This window comes from Heptranchias perlo, chromosome 20 (genome assembly GCF_035084215.1).
Source record: "Heptranchias perlo isolate sHepPer1 chromosome 20, sHepPer1.hap1, whole genome shotgun sequence".
In the NCBI taxonomy this organism is placed as follows: Eukaryota; Metazoa; Chordata; class Chondrichthyes; order Hexanchiformes; family Hexanchidae; genus Heptranchias; species Heptranchias perlo.
The window spans coordinates 24,236,337-24,260,071 of NC_090344.1; the positions used below are offsets into that span (position 1 = coordinate 24,236,337).

The 23,735-nt window shown below is 43.5% G+C and overlaps 1 non-coding gene across 1 annotated transcript; it reads left to right on the top strand.

Annotated features, from left to right (window-relative positions):
- Positions 1-17,319: 17,319 nt before the first annotated feature.
- On the top strand, positions 17,320-17,404 carry trnak-uuu (transfer RNA lysine (anticodon UUU)). The gene is given in 2 exon segments: positions 17,320-17,356; positions 17,369-17,404. It is a non-coding gene; the product is annotated as a tRNA-Lys (tRNA).
- The last annotated feature ends 6,331 nt before the right edge of the window (positions 17,405-23,735 follow it).

The following is a 23,735-nucleotide window of genomic DNA, read 5'->3' on the forward strand; positions in this document are numbered from 1 at the left end:
GCAGTTGCTATATCACTTATCACAGATCTTTACGTCTCCATATTTGCCTATCTCTTTTTACGATGTCCACCTCCATTCCATGTCGCTCTTTGTTTTAACACTTGAGTTAGGAGGTGTTGATCTAATTGTTGAGTTTTCTTAGCAGTCTCAATGCGAGTTATATAATTTGTCAGGGAAGGTCTCCCCTCTTTGGTCAGATCTTGTATTCTACTATTAATTTCAAATAAAATTGAATAGCCCCAGAACTTGTCAAAACTTCCTTATCATACTGTGGCAGGGTAAAACTGATAGGTGTTTAGTACCCTGTGTCAGTACATAGCTCAAGTAATGGACTTCCAATTGTCTAACTTATGCTTCCTTTTCATATGATTTGTTTTACATTCCTTTCTTATCAATTTTTCACTGCAGCGTGAAAACTTATATCTCAGTCAATTGTAGCCTTTGGCATTTCCGAGTGATTGGGACAATTTTACTAATATAACCTATACCAATTATTACCTCATATTCACCTGTGTAATGGTTAGCCTCAGACAGTTCTCAACCGACTGGGTCATTTCTATCTGTTTGAACTGGTCTTGGCATGACAGTCTGGCTTCTTGGGATGGAAGGGGTTAATATTAACTTGCTCTTGTGGTAGGAGTAACTTGATCCTTCTCCCTTTTGAGATTAAGTTCCCACCTTCAAAATTTCACTTCACACAGGTTTGACTGATTTTGTTTACTTCTCACATTTGTGGATGGCTTTGTACTATATTTTTGCACACTTTTTTACATACTTTTAGTGGATGTGATTATAATCAACGCTCCGAGCTGTTCCAGCTTTCCGACTTTTCCTATCACAGTGATACCAGATAGTTTTTTTAATGTATCCCGTTAATTTTTAACCTCTTTTTAAACCACAGCCAATCACAAAATAAACATTCAAAATGCCAATTTTTTGAAGATCCCATGTCTGGAATTTAACATGCCCACACTTTATAAGAACCAGAATTTAATAGGTCACTTAACCTCAATAACTCCAATTTTAATTCAGCAGTATCAGAATTAAACACACGACAAGACAGATACATTACACAAAGGAAGAAAACACGTAAGACACAGTAAGAAGGGGGCGTGGCCCACAACACCGAAAAAAAAAACACTGATCAAGACAGGCTTTTTAAAGGGACAGTACACTTAAACAACAAAACCTTTCTTTTTCGGGTCTCTGTCTTTTAAACGTTTGTCTAGTCACTTAATTCTATCCATTTTTTTTACAGTACTGTCTCCATAAAGCAATTAGTTCTTTGGCTGTGGTACCTCTGTTATTTTTCCAAATTAATTCCTGAGCCTTTTTGGCGGCATCTAAGTTTTATCAATAGTTCCTGTTTATATCCAATCACCAGGAACTTAAACCCTGACTACCCTCAGTGATATTAACCACTGACCTACCGCTTACAAGTTATTCCCTCAGTGATATTAACCACTGACCTACCTGCTCTTTCTGTGTATTCGCCAGACTGACCTGAATCTTGTAAGGACGCCACGCGAGTGTTAGCGATTGGACGATTCGTCGTCAGACTGACGGATTGGAGGAAAACCAACGTAGTAAATTAAGACTACTTACATCGGGGCGCCATTTCCTTCCTCCGTGTCTGAGACAATCCGCCTCTTACTCCGCGAACTCTCGGTGAACGACCGTTAAGATCCCACCGCTGCCACCAAATGACGATCCGGATTCTTTCCCCTCAGTCTGGTTCAGTAATAACTGAAGTCGAATACATTTTAAAGTTCAACACATCTTTAATAGCAGGGTTCTTAGTCTGCAGCATTGATTTGGACTCCTGATAGAGTCCCTCTATGCTGGCAGAGCAAGAACAAAAACATACAGAAATCCACACGTTTTTATACAAATCAATAGGGTTGGAACATACTTAACGAGGGTCAACACCAATCATAAGCCGGGCATAGGTTGCCATGCGAGGTTACATTATTTCCGGCCAATCATAAATAATCATGTGCTGACCATGTTGCTGTTAGACATCAAAGGGGATAACTTCCTCACTTTCCAACTTGGAATGTTCTTCCCTGTTCCTTCTGTTCCTTATCTCCCAACCTGGAATGTCTTTCAACTTTGGCTAAGCTCGTTACCTATATTGATCTGCCATAAACATGGAGACATTCAGACCAGTCCTTGACTCACATCAAAGACCTATCATTGATAAGACAATGCAGGCCTGCTGACTAAGCAAACATATGGCCCAGCAGGAGGCCAGGCCACTTGTACCAATCTCAGTCACTAACCAATCAACCCTCTCCAACCATTTTGCACTCCGCTTCCCTGCCACGTAGGCATTTTAATATTTTACCAAAAACTGACCACGTAGGGATTCTCACCTTCACCACACGGACTGCAGCGGTTCAAGAAGGCGGCTCACCACCACCTTCTCGAGGGCAATTAGGGATGGGCAATAAATGCTGGCCTCGCCAGCGATGCCCACATCCCGTGAACGAATAAAAAAAAAACACAGGCCGTATTTGTATTAATTCCGGAGCCAACAAGGAAAGGACTGCTGAACTGCAATGCGGAAGTGCTCGTTCTTTGTACAGACGGACCTCTCACTGAAGTAGCAAGCACTTTGAGCTTGACAAATCATAGAATCGTTGGAGTTTAGAAGGATGCCATTTGGCTCATCGAGTCTGTGCCGTCTCTTTGTAAGAGCAATCCAGTTAGTCCCATTCCCTCTCTCTTTCCCCTTTGCCCTGCATTTGTTTCCCTTCTACTATTCATCCAATTCCCTTTTGAAAGCCACGATTGAATCTGTTTCCGTCATCCTTTCAGGCAGTGCATTCCAGATCAGAACTTCTCGCTGCTTTTTTTTTTCCTGATGTCGCCTTTGGTTTTTTGCCAATCACCTTAAATCTGTGCTCTCTGGTTCCCGATCCTTCCGCCAATGGGAACAGTTTCTCTCGATTTACTTTATCTAAACCCGTCATGATTTTGAACACTTCCATCAAATCTCCTCTCAAACTTTTCTGTTCTCAGGAGAACAACCCGAGCTTCTCCAGTCTATTCGCGGAACTGAAGTCCCTCATCCCTGGACCCATTTCTGCACCTTCTTTTCTGCATCTTTTCTGCACCCTCTCTCAGGCCTTCACATCCTTCCGAAACTGCGGTGCCCCGAATTGGACATAATGCTCAAGTTGTGGCTGAACCAGTGTTTTATAAAGGTTTAACATAACTTCCTTGCTTTTGTGCTCTATGCCTCTATCTATAAAGCCCCAGATTCCGTATAATTTTTAACCGCTTTCTCAATCTCTCCTGCCACCTTCAAAGATTTGTGCACAGATACCACCAGGTCGCATTTCCTGCACCCCCTTTAGAATTGTACCATATAGTTTATTTTGCATCTCCTCGTTCTTCCTTCCAAAATGTATCATTTCGCATTTCTCTGCATTAAATGTTATCTGCTATGTGTCCGTCCATTCCACCAGACTGTCTATGTCATCTAGGAGTCTATTACTGTCCTCCTCACTGTTTACTGCGCTTCTAAGTTTTATGTTATCTGCAATTTGAAATTGTGCCCTCTGCACCCAAGTCCAATTCATTAATATATATCAAAAAAAGCAGCCATCCTAGTACCGACCCCTGTGGAGCACCACTGTCTACCTTCCTGCAGTCCAAAAAACAACCGTTTACCACTACACTCTGTTTCCCGTCAGTTAGCCAATTCGCATCCATGGTGCCACTGCCCCTGTTTGTTCCGATGGCTTCAATTTTGCTGACAAGCTTATTACTGGACTATTCCAATGGTCTCCTGGCTCATCTTCCATCTTCCACCCTCCATAAAACTGAGCTCATCCAAAACTCTGCTGCCCGTATCCTAACGCTCAACAAGTCCCGTTCTCCCACCTTCCCTGTGATCACTCACCTACATTGGCTCCCAGTCCGGGAAAGCCTCGATTTTAAAATGCTCATCCATGTTTTCAAATCGCTCCATCTCTTCGCCTATCCCTATCTCTGCAACCTCCTCCAGCCCTACAATTCTTATCCTTCTTTTCAAATGCCTCTATGGCCTCGCCCCTCCCTGTCTCTGTAAACTCCTCCAGCCCTACAACCCTCCGAGATCTTAGTGCTCCTCCAATTCTTCCTTCTTTTGCATCCCCGATTTTAATTGCTCTACCATTGGCGGCCGTGCCATCAGCTGCCTCGGCCCTAAGGTCTGGAATTCCCTCCCTAAACCTCTCGGCCTCTCTACCCCTCTCTCCTCGTTTAAGATGTTCGTTAAAACCTACCTCTTCAACCAAACTTTTGTTCATCTGTCCTAATACCTGCTTATGTGGCTCAGTGTGAAATTTTGTTTGATAATCTCTCCTGTGAGTCGCCTTGGGTCGTTTCAGCACGTTACAGGACCGAAATAAATGCAAGTTGTTGTTCTTGTTGTTCTTCTTCTTGTTGTTATGTGGCACTTCATCAACCGCATTGCCCTCATCAACCCTCTCTATTACCTCATCAAAAAACTTAATCAAGTTAGTTAAACACGATTGGCCTTTAACAAATCCATGCTGGCTTTCCTTTATTAATCCACACTTGCCCAAGTGACTATTCATTTTGGCCCAGGATCATCGTTTGTAAAAAGTTTCCCACCACCGAGTTTAATTTTACTGGCCTGTAGTTGCTGGGTTTATCCTTACATCCTCTTTTGAACAAGCATCTAACATTTGTAATCATCCAGACCTTTAGCATCACCCCTGCATCTAAGGCGGATTGGAAGATTATGACCAGGACCTCTGAAATTTCCACCCTTACTTCCCTCAGCAACCTTGAAAGCATCCCATCCGGACCGGGTGACTTATCAACTTTAAGCATAGCCAGCCTTTCAAGTGCCTCCTCTGTATCAATTTTCAACACATCCAGTGTCTCAACTACCTCCCTTTTTACTGTGACTTTGGCAGCATCTTCTTCCTTGGTAGAGACAGATGCAAAGTACTCATTTAGGGCCTCAGTGATGTCCTCTGCCTCCATGCGTAGATCTCCTTTTTCTCCCTAATCGGCCACACCCGTCCTCTTATGACCCTTCCATTATTTAAATGCCTATCGAAGACTTTTGGATTACCTTTTATGTTAGCCGCCAAACTATGTTCATACTCTCTCTTTGCCTCTCTTATTTACTTTTTCACGGTACCTCCTATATTCAGCCTGGTTCTCACTTGTATTGTCAAACTGATATCTATCATAAACCCCCTTTATCTGGTTCATTTAACCACCTATCTCTTTCGTCATCCAGGGAGCTCTGGTTTTCGTTTCCGTACCTTCCCCCCTCTTGGGAATCGACCTAGTCTGTACCCGAAACATCTCCTCTTTAAAGGCCACCCATTATTCGATTACATTTTAGCCTGCCAATCTTTGATCCCAATTTACACGGGCCATGTATGTTCTCAACCCATTAAAATTGGCCCTTCTCCTGTTAAGTACTTTACTCGAAATAACTCCTTCTCCTTTTCCATAACTAATCTAAATCTTATGATACTATGATCACCGTTCCCTAAATATGACACTGACACTTGCTCCACTTGACCCACCTCATTCAGCAAAACCAGATCCACCAATGCCTCCTTCCTCGTATCATTATGTGTTAATATTAACACCTGTGACGTATTTGTATATTCGTTACATTTAATGTAAGATATTTGACCTGCGCATGTGTCCAAAACATGTTTTGAGGATATTGCTCCAGAGGGCTTATTTTACAAACTTCTTTACCGACAACCAGCAACCCATCTCCATTAAAGGTTGCGAAGCGAAGCTGAATTCAGAGCAGTTTTCGGCGTTCAGGATTTGTCCGCAATGTGCAATTCGTAGAAACTCAGTTAGAACACATCAAATATCAATGAGAATGTCAGGCACAGGACAGTTGGGATGGAACCGTCTCTTATAATAATTACAAAGTGTAATAGATTATAAAGTGAAAAAGCCAATCCAATCTCTCAGTCTCTCTCTCTGTCACTTTCTCGGTGAGTGAACGTAAACCAGCAGAAGAAGCTGAAACAAAGAACTTAGCAGTTTTGTTTGTTTCATTTTCCTTCGAGCGAGTAAAGTTGAAGAGAATGATTTCTGATTTCTGCTGGACAAATAACTGGAATGAGCAGTGTATCTGGTTCCCATGGTACCCAGTGAAACAACCACGTTTATATCTCAAATTTACACTGATACCTTCCTTCATTCCTAATTATAGGAAACTTTTGGTAAGGTTCAATCACACTTCAGAAGTCCAGAAGCGCAAAGAAAGCTGGACACCTCATGGTGACGTAACCTCCAGGTGAGGGAGGTTTGCAGTTTTACCTGGAGCTGTAAATGTATAAACTCCTTCCAATGCACAAACTCCCCTCAACAACAGCAATTCAATTCTAACTGATCTGAGACTTTGGTCATTTATGGTGATTATACTTTGTGGAGTTCAAGCAGCAGTAAAATCCGTTGTGTGTTATATACATAGCCGTTCAGTCAATATAAAACATTGTCATCCGACTTACCATGTGCAATGCCACACGGGGTATGTTAAGTTACGGACAGTTCTGCCTCCAGCAGTTGTTCTCTCGGTCACACATCCGGCATCACCTCTCGGTCTTACACTTCAGAGTCACTCCTGAATATAAACACATTTCTGCTTCAGACGTTTACCTGAAGGTCAACAATTCACAAGTCAAGAGGAAGGGAACAAACAAATAAAATATTTAAGAACGTTACCAGATAGAAAATTCACCATAAATGACTGAGGAAAAAATGAAGCAAACGGATCAAGATGAACAATTAGCAAAAGGTAACAATTAAAGAAAGGAGAAGTGGAACCGATCAAATCGCTCCAAATAGTTTTTGAAAAATCCTTTCGGTTTTCATTTTAGTTTCTCTGTTAAGTTGGAGACGGATATCTAGAAATATTTTTCGCACCATCATAAAGACAATTAGAATAAAAATTTCACAAAGTCGGCCTTAATCTTACTTATACGATCGCATGTTATGTGTTTGTAAAATCTGCAATTGTTTTACCATTCTTTAAGTTTAGCGAGATGCTCTGAATATATGTTCTACATTGAAACGTAAGTGGATTAATAAAATAAAATGAGGAAATTTGTTTAAGAACATGAAGAGCTGCTTTTCCACGTTGGATATCGCGATATATTTATCTACGCACTGTCATTTGTGAAATGGTGGAATGTATTTATTTCTATATCTGTACGGGTAAGGAAATCCCCATTGGATCATTTCCAGGAACCAGCCAAATAATAAATTAGTTTGTCAAACCCAAAACACCCGTTGGGGTTTGCTGATTGAAAATTTGAATGGAAATCGAGATCATCACAAAGCATTGGAATAAATATACCCACTGAGGTTTCGGGATTGTTACTGATTTATTTATATCACTGAGTGACCTATTGTAAACAGGGTGAAGGTGCAAATCTAATGATAAGGGTCTGGGTTGGAGAAGGAACAGATGAAAGTATCAAATTTAATTACACTGATTCCACAAACACTGCACACCACATCCCTTAAACATTGTTAACTGTTTCTCCATAAAACTGGAGAGGGTGTAAATCGAAAGTAACAGAAAAAAAGCTCATTATTGCATCAAATTTAATTTTGATTTTGTTGCACAAACAATGAACATCCCATCACTAAAACACTGTCCCGATCTAAAATCAGTCGGCAGGACCCTGAGCCACAGTGAAAATGCTTTGATTTCAACCTGGTTCAAAACACGCAGCCTTCTGATTTGGAGTCAGACGCGACTGTTCTTGCACCAGGCCCACAACAAGCGGCTGGAACCGGATCCATTGGAGGGTGATCGGTGCAGACCGCCACCGCGGCTCTCGGAGTGTGAGAAACAGAAGCAATAGCAGCATGACCGCCTCAACCACAGCGCAGGATCCCCGCTCTCCCTCATGTTGCATAACTGACTCTGTGGCGCAATGGATAGCGTGTTGGACTTCTACTTAATAATTGGAGGAGATGTTCAAAGGTTGTGGGTTCGAGTCCCACCAAAGTTGAATTTTAGTTTCGGGAGCTGGGAAGTGAAATTTTGCAGCAAAACCGCAACAGGATCATTAATGTCCGTCAAGGATGTGAAACTGCCCCCGACACTTCATCTTACACAAGTGGCTCCAGTCACACCCGAATTTATGATTCTAAATCCACTCTGAGCAGGATTGGAGAAACACTCTCAAGGAGGAGACTCAACATCTGCTCAGACCGAAAGTCAATCTGCTGGACTTCCGGCTCTGTCAGACTGCATGTTCCTTCAGACAGGTTTCAAACTGGACACATTCATCCTGCTGCGGTGCGCGCATTGGTGCTTGAGGGGTAGAATTTTTGCTTGTAGTAATTCTATTCCTGTAAAACTGCTGCTGTCGTATCGGATGGAAAGTATCCCGGCTGAGCGGTCTGAGACGCTGTTTTAAAGCTCCAGTTAAATCCCAGGATTTGCAGATGGATCAAAATCATAGTTTGCGTCTCCAAAACCGCAGCCTCCCTCCTAAAAACAAGTAATACTAAACATCTCATCTGCGATTGCAACAGAGTAGTCTGGAGGAACCACATGGCAATTCAAATAAGTAGATGCATTTTGGAACACACCAATTGGACCTTCAACTCTGGTCGAAATGTTCAAAAGCAAAAGGATTGTTTGATTTAGCTGAGACTCGAATTAACAATCTCGCCATTTCCCGATCATGCACTGTCAGAAAACGACCGCGCACTGACCGATTGCGCCGCGAGAGTCCGGTCACTCTGATCACCTGTCCCACTCTGCTGGAAAGAATCTTAAGGTGACAGGCGTTTACCTGTGGAAACGTGTCCAGTCACTGTGATCAAACTAATATCTGCACTTCCACTTTCAGCTTCTTTCACTTCCTCTGCTCCATCGCACGACAATTGGGTTTTCTGCAAACAGGTCAAAATGAACATTGCCAGAAATTCTATCAGTAGTACGATTTCAACCCAGCGCCCAAGCAGCGATTGGATTTATTGTCTTAAAGAAGTGAGTTCCGTTCGCACAACGCCTTGCCAGTCTTTAACTTTTTGTTTCATGAACAAATAAATAAATTGGAGCTAATTGACCGCATTTACGCCGTTGTTCTCCTCAGAGCAGAGAACGTTAAGAGGCGATTTGATAGAAGTGTTCAAAATCATGAATGGTTTAGATGAACTAAATAAAGAGAAGCTGTTCCCATTGGCGGAAGTGTCGAGAACCAGAGGACACAGAATTGAGGTGATTGCAAATGAACGAAAGGCGACATGAGGAAAATCTTTTTTACGCAGCGAATGGTTATGATCTGGAATGCGCTGCCTGAAAAGGTGGTAGAAGCAGATTCAATCGTGGCTTTCAAAAAGGAATTTGATAAATACTTGAAGGGGGAAAATGCAGGGCCACGGGGAAAGGGACGGGGAATGGGACCAATGGGATTGTTCTTACAAAGGGCAGGTAAGGAATTGATGGGTCGAATGGCCTCCTTCTGTGGTGTGTTCATTCTGTGATAAATATTATTTTGCACACAGTGAATGGACCATCCCTGAAAGACTGCCCCGCGATAAAACAGAGTGACGCTGAAAGGTTGCGAAAAAGAGATAATTTCGACGTGATTTGAACACGCATCCTTCTGATCTGCAGTCAGACGCGCGACCGGTGCGCCACGAGACCCACAGGAGCTAACTAGAGCCGGATCCATAGGAGGGAGATCGGTACCGACCGCCAAAGGGACTCGATGAGGCAGAAGCAGCAGCAGCAACAGCGCAGGAGCTCCGCTCTCGAATCCAGCCGTTACCAGCGGAGAGCTGCCAGTCCCGGCCTGAGCCCTGTCTGGGAGCCGCCTGCCAGTCTTTCTTGACAGAACGGGAACGATCAAGTTTCAGCTCAAGCACAGGCTCAGGAATCTCATTCCTGACAGATTCACTTATTTAAACCTTTTTTAGATTCAGTGAATTGGGATTTAATTCAATCCTCATCTGCCCGCTGCTCTGTCAGTTCAGGACTTTATTTGAACCGACACTTGGAGCTCTGTTTTGCAGGGTGCCTGTTGTTTAAACATTTCTCAGTCCCACCACGAACACTTTTTGCTGCTAACTTCTGCTTAATACAAAGTTCCCAGGAACGAGGGAATTTCTCCTGGGTACTGAGTTCGAGTTAAGGAACAATAGAGGTGCGATTACACTACTTGGTGTATTCTATAGGCCACCAGCTCGTGGGACGGATATGGAGGAACAAATTTGGAGCGAAATTACAGAGTGCTGCAAAAGCCATAGAGTAGTGATAACAGGGGATTTCAACTATCCTAATATAGACGGGGATAACCAGAATATAAGGCGCAAAGAAGGGGAAGAATTTTTGAAATGTGTTCAGGATAACTTTCTCGACCAGTACGTTAATGGCCCACTGAGGAAGGAGGCATTGCTGGACTTGGTTAAAAGGAATGAGGCGGGCCAAGTGGAGCAAGTGTCAGTGGGGGAGCATTTATGGAGCAGCGATCAGTATCATCAGGATTAGAATAGCAATGGAAATAGACTCTGTCCACTCTAGAGTAAAAATTCTCAATTGGAGGAGGGTCAATTTCAGTGGGATGAGAACAGATCTGGGCCCTGGTAAATTGGAATTAAAGATTGTCAGGCAAAACTATAATTGAACAGTGTGCGGCTTTTAAAAAGATGATTCGGGTATAGAGAAGGTACATTCCAACGAGGGAGAAAGGTAGGGCAACTCAAGCCAGAGCTCCCTGAATAATAAGAGAGATAGAGAGTAAGATGAAGCGGGGAAAAGTGGCGTATGACAGGTGTCAGGTTGATAACACAAGTGCCAACCAGAGACAATAGAGAAAGTTCAGAGGGGAAGTGAAAAATGAAATAAGAGGGGCAAAGAGAGAGCATAAGAACAGCGGTAAACATAAAAGGGAATCAAAAAGACTTCTACAGACATGTTAACAGTAAACGGGCAGTAAGAGGAGGTGCGGGGCCGATTAGGAACCATAAAGGAGATCCACTCATGGAGGAAGTGGGCATGGCAGAGGTACAAAATGAGTACTGTGCATTGGTCTTTACCAAGGAAGAAGAAGCTGCCAGATTCTCGATAAGGGAAGAAAAAGTTAAGACACTGGATGGGCTAAAAATGAGAAAGAAGATGTACTAGAAAGGCTGGCTGTACTTTAAATAGATAAGTCACCTGGTCCGGATGGGATGCACCTGAGGATGCTGAGGTAAGGGGGGAAATTGCAGAGGTACTGGTCAGAATCTTCCAGACATCCTTAGATATGGGGATGGTGCCAGAGGACTGGAGAATTGTAAATGTTACAACCTTGTTCAAAAAAAGGGTGTGAAGATAAACCCAGCAACTATAGGTCAGTCAGTTTAACCTCGGTGATGGAGAAAGTTTTGGAAACGATAATCGGGGACAGGATTAACAGCCACTTGGACGAGTGTGGATTGATTAGGGAATGCCAGCATTGTTAAAGGCAAATCGTGTTTAACTAACTTGATAGAGTTGTTTGATGAGGTAACAGAGAGGGTAGATGAGGGCAATGTAGTTGACGTGGTGTATATGGACTTTCAAAAAGAGTTTGATAAATTGCCACGTGGTAGGCTTGCTATCATGATTGCAGCCCATGGAACACAGGGGGCAATAGCAACATGGTTACAGAACTGGCTAAATGACAGGAAACAGAGAGTTGTGGTGAATGGTTGTTTTTCGGACTGGAGGGAGGTGGGCAATGGTGTTCCATCGGATTCGGTGCTGGGACCACTGCTTTTCTTGATATATATTAATGACTTTGACTTGGGATTAAAGGGTACAATATCAAAATTTGCAGATGACACAAAACTTGGAAGGGTAGAGAACAGTGAGATGGATAGACTTGAAGAGGATATAGACACGCCGCTGGCATGGACGGACACGTGGCAGATGAAGTTTAACACGGAAACATGCGAGGTGATGCATTTCGGTGGGAAAAACGAGGAAAGGCAATAAAACTAGAGGGCACAATTCTAAAAGGGTTAGAGGAACAGAGCGATCTGGGGGTATATGTGCACAAATCGTTGACAGTATCAGGGGTCCTGGGCTTTATAAAGAGGGGCATAGAGTACAAAAACAAGGAAGTTATGATGAACCTTTATAAAACACTATTTCGGCCATAATGAAGTATTGGGTCCAGTTCTGGGCAGTGCACTTTTGGAAGGATGTGAAGGCTTTGAGAGGGTGCAGAGGAGATTTACTGCAATGATTCCAGGGATGAGGGACTTAAATTACATGGATAGACTGAAGAAGCTGAGATTGTTCACCTTGGAACTGAAAAGGCTGAGAGGAGAATTGATCGAGATATCCAAAATCATGAAGGGTCTCGACAGGGTAGATAGATTGAAACTGTTCCCATTGGCGGAAGCGACATGAAACAAAAGGCATAGATTTAAGGTGATTGGCAAAAGAACCAAAGGTGACATGAGGAAAAACTTCTTCACACAGCGAGTGGTTGAAATCTTTGCTTTTTGTGCTTTGCACGTGATGAAATTTCATCATTTTACAGACTGTATCTTAAGAGTGGGATTAAAAGTTCAGTGTTTATGACGCCAGGAATCTGCTGCAGCCGTTGTTAAATTTATCAAAGCAGGCAATTGTCGCCGTTTATCACAAGAACGCCCTAACCGGACATGCGGTCAAGTTGAAAATAACGCAACGAGAAGCATCTGATACAACACGAAAGGCATCGGGCTGTGACAAAAATCCCCACCGTTTTTCTTTTCCAACATAAAGTGTGTGACATTAATTCTCTGAACATAGAAACAGTCTGGTCTCGCTCACGACAGAAATCTCCACGTCACAGCGAATTCGCCTTTCGGGACCTTGTCTCTCAAGATGAATTGTGATTTACGTGAAGCCAATGTTCCATTCCTTTATATGTTTCATGTGCCTGCTCTCCGATCACAAGGTTTTTTTTTTAGTCCACAGGGTAAATGTTGGACTAACAGCCCTGCTCAGCCGGCAATTATCACGGTACATTTACTTGCAGACAAAACACACATTGAAACCCTGGAACTTTGAGGCGATGAATCCTCAGGAAAAATAAAATAAGGGCTCGAATCAATCTTACCAATAGCACCAGCGAGAAAGGTGAAGAGGTCACCTGCTAAACCAGTAATTCACTGAGCTGAACCTTGAGGCTGCAGCGACCAATATAACAGCTGTCTCCTGTCAGGTTACTTTTCCGAAATGAATGGTTGAAGCTTGCAGGAGTGAAAATCCAACGAACCGGTTTTCACTCTTAAACCAGCATCTGTGAAGTTTAAAAAAACGTGCCGGAGAAATACTCGATTTCAGCGCGGTGACACTGGCCCAGAGTAAAGTTCAGTTAATATGATCGCCGAGTGGCGAGAGGGTGGATTTGGAACTCCTGATCGACCGCACTGCGCATTTTCCAGATCTGCGTGGAGCACCAATCCCTTCAATTCATCACTTACAGGGACAATTCGATTCTCGGTTTCTTTTCCCTGAACTTGACGAGATCTTCAAAATTGAAAGCGACCCATATTAGAGCGAAACTCGTCACCGACATGCTCACAGATACAAAGCGGACACACTCTGCTTCAGTGAGATGAAGGCCCAGAGCTGTTTCAAGGCGGAAGGCAATTGCAAAGAAAGCTCGTTCAATGAAAGTACAGATCACTGAGGTGCCTTGAAAGTCCCGATTGTTTGAACTGAACTTCTTCTGAAAGCGCTTGAGATTCAGGGGAGTAATTTGGTGACTTTTTTTCCCTCTTTACAAAAGTTTGAATCGCACGTCAAGATCAAAAGCCGAGGGCTAAATTTGGGCTGCTCCGGGGTATGAACCTCGAATAGACCTCAACCATCCCCGAAATAAATCAAGAGGATTCAGTCTAAGTAAAATAATGGTATTGGAGAAAATAATTAGATTAAAGGTAGGCAAATCACCAGGACCTGATGGTGACCATCCCAGGGGATTAAAAGGAGTAGGTGAGAAAATTGGACATGCTTCAGTCATGATCGTTCAAACTGTCTTGAATCAGGAATTGTTCCATGGATTGAAAATTGCCAATGTCATTCCATTATTTAGGAATGGGAGCAGAGATAAAGTAGGAAATTACAGACCTATTAATCTGACGTCTTTTGTGGGGCAGTTACCAGTATCTGTTATTAGGGAAAGAATGACTGAGCACATGGATAAATATGAATTGATCAGAGAAGCCAGCATTGATTTGTAAAGGGTAAGTCAAGTCTAACGAAACTAGTTGAACTTCTTGAAGATGTAAATAACGTGGTAGATAATGCAGTGTCTATGGGTGTTTATGTGTATTGACTTCCAGAGGCATTCGATAAGGTACCACATAAGAGACTGTTAACAGAAATGAGAGCGCATGGAAATTAAAGCAACCTATTGACATGGGTAGTGAGTTGGTTAGGAGGTAGGAGACAGAGAGTAGGGATAACGGATCTGTGCTCAAATTGACAGGATGTGATTAGTGGGTGTCCCCCAGGGATCTGTACCGGGGCATCGGCTTTTTACTATATGTATAAATGAGGCTATTGAAGAAATAGAGAGCCGTATATCCAAGTTTGTCGACTACACCAAGTTTGGTGGCACAGTGAGTAATGTAGATGGGAGCATAAAGTTGCAAAGGGAAATTGATAGATGAAGTGAGTTGGTAAAACTGTGGCAGATGGAGCTTACATAGAATTACATAGAATGTACATCACAGAAACAGACAATTCGGCCCAACTAGACTATGTCGGTGTTTATGCTGCAGACGGGCCTCCTCCAACCCCTCTTCATCTAACCCTATGAGCAAACCCGAATATTCCTTTCTCCTCCATGTGTTTATCTCTCTTCCCCGGAAATGCATCCATGCTTTTCGCCTTAACTACTCCTTGTGGGAGCGAGTTGCACATTCTAGCGAGCCTCTTTGTAAATATCGTTCTTTTGAGTGCCATGTTGGATTAAATGTGACTATCTTATATTGATGGCCCAAATTTTGGCCTCCTCCCCACAAAATTGCAAACACCTCTGACCTATCAAACCCTTGCATAATCTTGAAGTACTATTTCCGGTCACCCTCAGCCTTCTATTTTCCATGGAAAAGAGCCGAAGACTGTTCAATCTTTCAATACGGGGAAGTGTGAGGTCATCCACTTTGGACCTAAGCAAGATAGACGAGAATATTTTCTAAATGGTGAGAAGCTAGGAACTGTGGAGGAGGAAAGATGTTCACGGGTCCAAGTGCAGAAATCATTCAAAGTCAGTGGACAGTTACAAAAAATAATTCAAAAGGCTCATGGAACTATGGCCTTTATCTTAAGGGAGTTGGAATTCAAAGGGGTGGAAGTTATGTTACAGTTATAAAACTCTGCTCAGACCACATTTCGAGTCCTGCATTCAGTTCTGAGCACCACGCTTCAGGGAGGGTATATTGGCCTTGGAGGGGGTGCAGCGCAGATTCACCAGAATTAGACCGGAGCTAAAATGGTTAAATTATGCGGACAAGTTGCAGAGAAAAAGTTTGTATTTCCTTGTGAAGAGAAGATTAAGTGTTGATGTAATCGAGTTGTTGAAGGTGATTAAATGAGCCAATGGTGTGTGTGTGAGCTGTGAGACAGCTTGAAATCCCAATCCTCTCCACCACTGGGGACTGAGTCTTCCAACATACAGGGATTTTCACTCGTGCAAGTTTCATCCACATTTTCTGCTCTTCATTTCTCCGACCTGCTTGTTGCGCCTTTCCCTTCAATTCAGAACTTAGAGGAAAAACTCGATTCTGCCATCAATCTTCGGGTCACGTGGTGAGATTTCAAATAATTGAAATCGACCCTTATCACCCCCAATATCGTCACCTACACGTTTGACGAATGCAAAGCGGCTTCTATCACGGTTTTGCTGCACAACTCGTTCAAAGATACTGTCGGTAATTGGAGGGTCTTTCAAGTCATGACACGAACATAACAGTTCGCACTGCCGTTTTCCGCAAGACGCTTAAGATTCATGTGGAATGATTTCGATCTGGCGGTTAAATCAGTTCCATCTTCACAAATCCGCCTTTGAACCCGGGACTTTTAGTATTTTTGATAACCTATACCAAAATGGTTTGTCCTGTGTTTAACATTACTTTTTAAATATTACAGGTAAGCAAAGCACTTGAGCTATCACAGCTGTGACTTTGACTTTTCTCCCTCTCCAATGGATTTCCCCGACAACTGCCACTAACCACAATCTTCTGTCACACTTCTCCATCAGAAAGTTCCGAGCTTCGGCTTTCAAATAAAATGACGCCCATCTCTTCAATCAACGACAGCCCAGAGAGAGTTTCTTAGTTTCAGCTCCCGATTTCCCCAAATCCTCAAAGTAGCATGAAAATAATTGTCCTTAAGTTAATAATAATAATATAATTAAAATTTCTTGTCGTCGGGGTTTTGTTTCAGATGCCACGGCTTTTAAATGTCACTGCGGATGTTTAACGAATCGCCTCTTGTTTGGAGGCTTCTGTGTGGGAAAGATTACGAAGTGATAATTGAGAGACCGAGGTTGAAGATGTTTGATGGGAGCGCTGGTGACACAGACCGTGCGCTGCTCCAGTGGTGCAATCGGTCAGCGCGCGTTACTTCCACAATAATTATTCGCTCGACGTTGTGAGTTCCAACGCCATCTAAAGTAGGTGAACATTTTGACCAGAGTTCAAGCCACAACCGGTATGTTCCACAACACCTCAACTTCTTCGTGTCCCCATGTGGGCACTGAGGCTCCTCTGGCCTACCGTCTTGCAAAAGCAGGTGAGAGTTTATTTGTTCATAAGAGGAGAGGGGGCAATTGGCGACAACTGAAATGGTAAAGGGGCCGGCACGAAATCTTTAAATCTAAACAACCAAAAACACAATTCTTCTTTCCGTGAAGCAGGTATTCATCGGCTTGAAGTGTCGTGTCGGGAAAATTCTACAGGCAAATCTGCTGCCTGGTGTCACGGTGTAACGGGTGAAATTATTTAACTTTCAATTATTTATCAGCTGAAAGGTCGAGAGGCATTTTCCAGCTCCCGTGTGGAACAAGTTCAGCTTTTGAGCCATTGGCTGAAGTGTTTTTTTTAATTGCTACTCACGAATGACAAGACATTTTGTACAGCAAGAAGAATTGCAAAATCACGAGTTCACTGTCCATGTTTCTTACATGTTCAACAGAAACAAGGATTCTCCTCAACACGATGCTGAAAATTGTACAAAGGGGATACTCCCCCGAATTCGACAGCGACAGGTATAATTCAGAGTCCGACCATGAATCTGTATGATGAAAACTAATCCAACAGCGAGCCTGAATAGCTCAGTCGGTACAGCATCAGACTTTTAAAACACGTAGTGATCTGAGGGTCTCGGGTTCAAGTCCCTGTTCAGGCTAAAAGTTTTAAAACAGCTGGCAAGTTCTGCTTTTCCAGCGGACCAACATCAGCGAAAGGATCAAGAGTTGGCCATTCAGTCCCTCGAGCCTGGTCCGCCATTTGATGACGTCATCGCTGATCTTCGACCTCAACTCCACTTTCCCGTCCTCTCCCCATATCCCTTGAGTTCCTTCGTGTCCAAAAATCTATCTATCTCAATTTTGAATATATTCAATGGCTCAGCATCCACAGCTTTCTGGGGTACAGAATTCCAATGGTTCACAACCCTCTCAGTGAAGAAATTATTCCTCATCTCTGTTCTAAATGGCCGGCCCCTGATGTTGAGATTATAACCATTAGTTCTAGACTCTCCAGCTAGGGTAAACAGCGTCCCAGCATCTACCCTCTAAGAATTTTTTATGTTTCAATGAGATCACCTCATTATTGTAAACTGCAGAGAATATCGGCTCATTCTACTCAATCTCACCTCACAGGACAACCCTCTCATCCCAGGAATCATTCCAGTGAACCTTTGTTACACCCACTCTAAGGCAAGTGTATCGATCCACAGATAAGGACATCAAAACTGTACACAGTACTCCAGATGCGGTCTCACCAACCCCGATATAATTACAGCAAGAATTCTTTATCCTTGTACTCCAACCACCTCGCAATAAATGCCAACATACCATTTGCTTTCCTAATTTTTTTTTTTTTTTTATTCGTTCACGGGATGTGGGCGTCGCTGGCAAGGCCGGCATTTATTGCCCATCCCTAATTGCCCTTGAGAAGGTGGTGGTGAGCCGCCTTCTTGAACCGCTGCAGTCGGTGTGGTGACGGTTCTCCCACAGTGCTGTTAGGAAGGGAGTTCCAGGATTTTGACCCAGCGACAATGAAGGAACGGCGATATATTTCCAAGTCGGGATTGTGTGTGACTTGGAGGGGAACGTGCAGGTGGTGTTGTTCCCATGCGCCTGCTGCCCTTGTCCTTCTAGGTGGTAGAGGTCGCGGGTTTGGGAGGTGCTGTCGAAGAAGCCTTGGCGAGTTGCTGCAGTGCATCCTGTGGATGGTGCACACTGCAGCCACAGTGATCCGGTGGTGAAGGGAGTGAATGTTTAGTGTGGTGGATGGGGTGCCAATCAAGCGAGCTGCTTTATCTTGGATGGTGTCGAGCTTCTTGAGTGTTGTTGGAGCTGCACTCATCCAGGCAAGTGGAGAGTATTCCATCACACTCCTGACTTGTGCCTTGTAGATGGTGGAAAGGCTTTGGGGAGTCAGGAGGTGAGTCACTCGCCGCAGAATACCCAGCCTCTGACCTGCTCTCGTAGCCACAGTATTTATATGGCTGGTCCAGTTAAGTTTCTGGTCAATGGTGACCCCCAGGATGTTGATGGTGGTGGATTCGGCGATGGTAATGCCGTTGAATGTCAAGGGGAGGTGGTTAGACTCTCTCTTGTTGGAGATGGTCATTGCCTGGCACTTATCTGGCGCGAATGTTACTTGCCACTTATCAGCCCAAGCCTGGATGTTGTCCAGGTCTTGCTGCATGCGGGCTCGGACTGCTTCATTATCTGAGGGGTTGCGAATGGAACTGAACACTGTGCAGTCATCAGCGAACATCCCCATTTCTGACCTTATGATGGAGGGAAGGTCATTGATGATGCAGCTGAAGATGGTTGGGCCTAGGACACTGCCCTGAGGAACTCCTGCAGCAATGCCCTGGGGCTGAGATGCTTTGCCTCCAACAACCACTACCATCTTCCTTTGTGCTCGGTATGACTCCAGCCACTGGAGAGTTTTCCCCCTGATTCCCATTGACTTCAATTTTACTGGGGCTCCTTGGTGCCACACTCGGTCAAATGCTGCCTTGATGTCAAGGGCAGTCACTCTCACCTCACCTCTGGAATTCAGCTCTTTTGTCCATGTTTGGACCAAGGCTGTAATGAGGTCTGGAGCCGAGTGGTCCTGGCGGAACCCAAACTGAGCATCGGTGAGCAGGTTATTGGTGAGTAAGTGCCGCTTGATAGCACTGTCGACGACACCTTCCATCACTTTGCTGATGATTGAGAGTAGACTGATGGGGCGGTAATTGGCCGGATTGGATTTGTCCTGCTTTTTGTGGACAGGACATACCTGGGCAATTTTCCACATTGTCGGGTGGATGCCAGTGTTGTCGCTGTACTGGAACAGCTTGGCTAGAGGCGCAGCTAGTTCTGGAGCACAAGTCTTCAGCACGACAGCTGGGATGTTGTCGGGGCCCATAGCCTTTGCTGTATCCAGTGCACTCAGCCGTTTCTTGATATCACGTGGAGTGAATCGAATTGTCCGAAGACTGGCTTCCGCCAATTCGAAAGTTAACATGCAGGTGCTTGCTGCACCTGCATGTTAACTTTCTGTGATACGTGCACAAGGACACACAAATCTCTCTGACTATCAACATTTCGTAGTCTCTCACCTTTTAAAAGATATTGTGCTTTTATCTTCCCACCAAAGTGAATAACCTCACATTTCCACACTTTATACTTGATTTGTCAACTTCTAGCCCACTAACGTAACCAGTCTGTATCACTTGGCATCCTCTTTGCGTCCTCCTCACAGCTTACTTTCCCACCTAGTTTTTTATCGTCAGCAAACTTGGATACATTACACTCGGTTCCCTCATCTCAGTCATTAATATAGATTGTAAATATCTGAGGCCCAAGCACTGATCTTCACGGCACCCAATTGGTTACAACCTGCCAACACGAAAATGACCTGTTCATTGCGACTTTCTGTTTTCTGTACGTCAACAAATCCCCAATCCATGCTAATATATTACCCACAATCCCATGAGCCCTTATCTTGTTTAACAACATTTTGTGTGGCACCTTGTCGAACGCCTTTTGAAAATCCAAATATTCTATATCCACTGGTTCTCCCTTATCTACCCTGCTATTTACACCCTCAAAACCTCTAATAGAGTTGTCAAACACGATTTCCCGTTCATAAAACCGTGTTCCATGTGCCTAATCATATTATGAGTTTCTAAGTGCCCTGTTACCACGTCCCTAGTAATCGATTCTCCCAAGTTCCACACTACTATTGTCAGGCTAAATGGGCTGTAGTTCGCTGTTTTCTCTCACCCTCCTTTCTTGAATGGCGGGTTTACATTTGGTACCTTCCAATCCATGGGGACCTTTCTAGAATCCTGGGAACTCTGGAAGGTAAATCCAATGCATCCACTTTCTCTGCAGCCACCTCTTTTAAAACCCGAGGATGTAAGCCATCATGTCCAATGAATTTGTTAGCTTTTAGTCCCATTAATTTCTCCAGTACTTTTTCATTACTAATCTTCACTGCTTTCGGTTCCTCACTCAAATTAGAACCTTGGTTCCCCAATAATTCTGGTATGATTTTTGTGTCTTCTACTGTGAAGAAAGATACAAAATACTTGTTTAACGTCTCTGCCATTTCCGTTTTCTCCATTGTAAATTCTCCTGTCTCTGTCTCCAAGGGACCCATGTTTACTTTCGCTAATCTCTTGCTTTATACATACTTGGAGAAGCTCTTACAATCCATTTTAATATTTCTTGCTGGTTTACCTTCATTCTATTTTCTCCCATTTTAGCAATTTCTTGGTCATCCTTTGCTGATTTCTAAAAACCCTCCTAATCCTCAGGCTTACTACTCTTTTTGTCAACATTGTAAGCCTCTTTTAACCTAATACTATCATTAATTTCTCCAGTTAACCAAGGTAGAACCACTTTTCCGGTGAAGTTTTTAATCCTCAAGCAAATGTAATCTTGTTGAAGAATTATGAATTATGTCTTTAAATGTTCGCCATTGCTAATCTACCATCATATTTTTAATCCAATTTCACAAACTACCTGAGCCAACTCACCCCTCATAACTAAGTTATTGGTTTTGTTTAAATTCAAGACCCTAGTTTCGGACTTAACGACATCACTCTCAAACTCAATAATAAATTCTATCATATTCTGATCATTCTTCCACAGAGGATCATTTACAATAAGATTACTAACTAATCCTGTCTCATTGCACAATACTAGATCTAAAATAGCCTGTTCCCTTGTTGGTTCCTCGACATATTGATCAAGAAAACTGGCTCGAATGCATTCCATCAACATAAAACAGCTTATCTTGAGTTGCTAACATCATGTCAGCACGATGGGACGTATTATGTCTGGAAGACAAGGCCAGATCTGCCAGGTGAATTAGATGTTTGCAGCAAGCACGGAGAATTAATGAAACCAAGACTTCCCTGCAGATCAGGGGATTGGAAAGAAAGATGCTTGGCATTGGGAGGCAAAGGATTTTGTAGGTAGCAGGATGAATGGACAAAAGTATCTCAACACCCTGCTTCTTTTCTACACTGATAAATCTCGACAAAAATATCATCTCCGTGCTTCTTACAGATAATGAATGTCTGAATGCTCAAGAGATCACTGATCCAAGCCAATTATCTCCTCTCGCACTCTCCTTCCAATCTTGCACACGTTGCTTAGCTTTGAAATTGTTCATTTTTTCACACTGGGATTCAACTTAAAGAAAACGAAGCTGTGATCAGCTGGTGTTGTTCAGGAAATGGAGTAAAAGAAGATACATCAAAGGCTAATGATAACAGTGACTGTTCGAACACTGTGAGCTACATTTAAAGGTTCTTCAACATTTAAAGTGTCAGGCAGCAGATCTTTTCGAAATCATGACAGAAATGGCAACAAAACTTCATGCAGACTTTGATCAGCGGCACGACTTTCGAACAGGAGGCATTTTACAGAAGGCAAGAAAGTGCATTGTGTATCGCTCTTATGGGTTGTAAAATTGAAGAATGATGGGCTGCTGGCTGTTCAGGCAGGAGCGGTGAAATTGCTCATGTTGATCAGGAGCGAGCTTTGTGCTCAGTCGGGGGAATTTGGTTGGTGCTATTTTGAACAACACCAGGAAAGTCAAGTTCCCTGATCGAGGATCAAACATGGTGCCGCGGCGGCGAGACCGCCGAATCCTCAGCACTGGACCACCAGCGAATCCGCTGCAATTTTAATTCAAGCAAGCAGACCAACGCTGCCTTTCCGACTTGTCCCTTTGAAACTCACGTCACTTTCGTCCCAGACAAGTTGCTCGCACAAAATGGAATTTGCTGTTCGAACATGAAAGACTCGTTCAGACAACGACAGCACCAAGTGCGGGTAGGCAGGTACATGAAATGGACAGTGAGGGGAAATATTACCACAAGCTGCTGGTGTAACTGTTTCCATTTCCAAAACGCACGCACCGAATCAGTGCAGCTCCTTGGAATGATGCAAGGCAACGCAGGGCTGTCATGTCTCACTTGAAGCAATTGACACACACAAGATTCTGCCATCACGAGCCATCTCCTTCTGTTGCTGTCACTACTTTATCTCCAGCTTCCTCTGCTCCTCCAGATGCCGGTGAAATAGATGTTCAAAGCAAATACTGCGACTCAACGAGAAAAAAACCTTAACTGGAAAGCAGGAGAGGGGAAGAATGATGCTGCGCATTGAGAGACGATGGATATTGCAGATACCTGGATAAATAGACACAACGACCTCATCTCCCTGCATCTTCGGATCCTGAATATCTTAATGCTCAAGAGATGTTCTCACTGCCCCAGGCCCATTATCTCCAGTCGCATCTCCCACCAATCTTGCATATGTTGCTTCGCTCTGAAATTGTGCATTTTTTCACACTGCGATTCCATTTGAAGAAAACATTGCTGTGATCAGCTTGTGTTGTTACGGAGATGGAGCACAAGAAGATATATAAAAGTCCAATGATAACAGTAACTTTTCAGACACTGTGAGCTACAGTTAAAGGTCGGCAACATTTAAAGTGTCAGGTAACAGATCTTTTCCAAATCCTGACAGAAATGGCAAGAAAACGGAACGCAGACTTTGATCAATGTTACGACTTTCAAATAGCAGACATTTTATACAAGACAAGAAAGATTTACAAGGATGTTGCCTGGACTGTCGAATTTTAGCCAAGAGGAAAGATTGGATAGGCTGGGGATGTTTTCTTTGGAACAGAAGAGGCTGAATGGAGATTTAATTGAGGTGAACAAAATTATGAGGGGCCTAGTGTGGATTGAAAGGACCCATATCCCTTCACAGAGAGGATAGTAACCAGGGGCATAGATTTAAAGTGATTGGTCGGAGGATTATTGGGGAGCTGAGGAGAAATTCTTTCGCCCAAGGGTTGTGGGGTCTGCAACTCACTGCCTGAAAGGATGGTAGAGGCGGACACCCTCATCGCATTTAAAGAGTACGTGGGTATGTACTTGAAGTGCTGTCAACTATAAGGCCACAGACCAAGAGCTGGAAAGTGGGATT